This window comes from Lactuca saligna, chromosome 2 (genome assembly GCF_052625555.1).
Source record: "Lactuca saligna cultivar CGN05327 chromosome 2, ASM5262555v1, whole genome shotgun sequence".
In the NCBI taxonomy this organism is placed as follows: domain Eukaryota; kingdom Viridiplantae; phylum Streptophyta; class Magnoliopsida; order Asterales; family Asteraceae; genus Lactuca; species Lactuca saligna.
Window position 1 is genome coordinate 176,866,390 of NC_136418.1, and position 2,573 is coordinate 176,868,962.

The following is a 2,573-nucleotide window of genomic DNA, read 5'->3' on the forward strand; positions in this document are numbered from 1 at the left end:
AGAGAGAGAGAGAGAGCTTTTTTATTTTTTAATTATAAAAATAAATAAATGGGTATTAATTAATATTAAAAAAAAGATATATTTTTAGGTGCAAAAATAGTCCTTTATATGTGAAAAGACAAATATACCCTCATGTGAGATGCACATGAGGGAGTTAACAACAATAACTTAACGGAAGTTAAATCGATAGACAATTTCTACGTACAAACTAGGCTAAAAGGACCATGAATCCAATAAAATCGAGGTTTGGACTGAAACCCTAAAAAAATGCATACCACAGGGACATTTTTGCAATTTTGTCTCCATTATATATAGTTTAAAATATATTTGAAAATATTTAAAAGAGTAAATTACTGAAATCGTCCCCGTGGTTTGATCAAAATTGCACGTTTGATTCCTAACTTTTTGTTTGCACTCGGATCGTCCCTGGGGTTTGCTTTTGTTGCGTTTTCGTCCCTACGGTTTGGTAAAAGTTGCACGTTTGGTCCCTAACTTTATGTATGTAAGGGATGAAAAATGCAACAAAATCAAACCACAGGGACGAAAAACGCAACAAAATCAAACCACAGGGACGATCCGAGTGCAAAAAAAAAAGTTAAGGACCAAACGTGCAACTTTGACCAAACCATAGGAACGAATTCAGTAACTTACTCTAAAAGAAATTAATGGTCAGATCCCTAATTTCGCAAGAAGAGAAAAGTCAAATGGATGATCAAATTATCTCCCCGCCCCCTCACATCATCGTCTTCCCTTTGCCACTTCAACGGCTAATTATAAACCCCATTTTTGATCTAGCAGAACTCCTCTGTCTCCCCGGTCTTGATGTCACATTTCTCCTAATCCCCTACACCCACAGCCTCCTCCTCCGCCACATCAACATCAAGTCCCGGTTAAATCCATATCCAAATTTCCGCCTACACACCATCTCTGACGGACTACCACCAGATCACTCGGAATCTAATCCGACGCATCTGTTGCTCTCTCTTGAAACCCTAACGAAGCCGCTTTTCAGAGATCTTTTGATGTCTGGAAAGTTGATTTGCGATGAGCGTGGGCCGGTGAGCTGTATTATTTCAGATGGAATCATGAGTTTTGTGTATGACGGTGCTAATGAGATTCGAGTTCCTGTTATTTATGCGTTGACCTTAAGCCCTAGTTGTTTATTGCATCTTTCCAATCTAACCAAACTCACCGGAGCAGCTGAAGTTTCTGATCCTACAATCGGAGGTATGTTTTTTTGAATCCGTGAATTTTGTTGTTTCGAAATTAGTTTTCTGTTCGTATATTGAAATTCGGTTTTTCCTCTTAATATAGAAAATCATGCAGATTCGGTCATAAAACATGACTTGTTTCATCCTTTCCCGAAGCATCTAATAAACCAAATTCAACAACTTCCTCAATCCCATGGGCTCATACTCAACACATTCAAGGCGTTAGATGCATCCACACTCTCTCAAATTCGTTCCATTTTTCCAAACATGTACGCCATCGGCCCGATTTACAAGCAACTAGGTTTCAGGTAAGAGACCAAAAGAATGACACCATTGTTGAATTACTCCGTTGTACAAAACAACGATTGCCTCCTGTGGTTGAACTCTCAACAGCCCAAATCTGTTCTCTACGTCAACATTGATAATCACTCACAACTCACACAGGTACAAACCTTCGAGCTTTGGCATGGTTTGGTGAATAGTAAAAAGGGGTTCTTATGGGTACGATGGCCGGACTCCATAGCTTTAGAAGGTCGAATTCTGGCGAAGCTCATCAATGGCATGAAGGAGAAGGGTTTCATTGTTGATTCGGCTTCAAATAACCAGCTCTTGGCTCATAAAGCAATCGGCGGGTTCTTGACCGATGGCGATTGGGACTCGACTCTTCAAGGCATTGTTGAGGACGTGTCGATGATCTATTGGCCAACTTCTTGGGACCAACGAGTAAATAGCAAGTTCATGAGTAAGACATGGAAGGTGGGGATGCATATGGAAGAAAGATGCGATAAAAATATAATCGAGAAAACAATACGAGATGTTATGGGATCCAAGGATCATGACTTGATAGAAAATGTAAATAAAATGAAAAAGTTGGCCAGAAAAAGTGTAAGCATTGGTGGATCATCCTATATAATGTTGGATAATCTAGTAAATAGTATTATCGTGATGCATCTTTAATAAATATGTTTGTGTACATTTTATTATAATTTTTGTTTCCCATGACCTAACAAATGTTTTTATCGCCAAGTAGGATAAAAATAAATGAAGCAAGATGTTCAAATTGGGGAAAATGACTATTGAGGGTAATTAATTTTTGCGTTCGAACTTGTTGTTTGTGTTTACCATAACTCTTTTGACTCGTGATAGCCGGTCAAAGGGTTATGGTGAACACAAACAACAAGTTCGATGGTATATTGAGTACAAAAAAAGGACCAAATGAGAACAAATGCAACAATTGGTTACCCTCCTGATTCATTTTCCCTTTACTCATTTACAACAAATCCCACGTCATCTCCTATTGATATTAATGACTTTATGAGATTCATTTTTGCTTCTCTTCAAAACATAACTCACGAAAGAACA

At 38.2% G+C, this 2,573-nt stretch overlaps 1 pseudogene; it reads left to right on the top strand.

The window, feature by feature from the left end:
• The first annotated feature begins 704 nt into the window (after positions 1-704).
• LOC145030426 (7-deoxyloganetic acid glucosyl transferase pseudogene) lies at positions 705-2,168 on the top strand (annotated as a pseudogene).
• Positions 2,169-2,573: the final 405 nt, after the last annotated feature.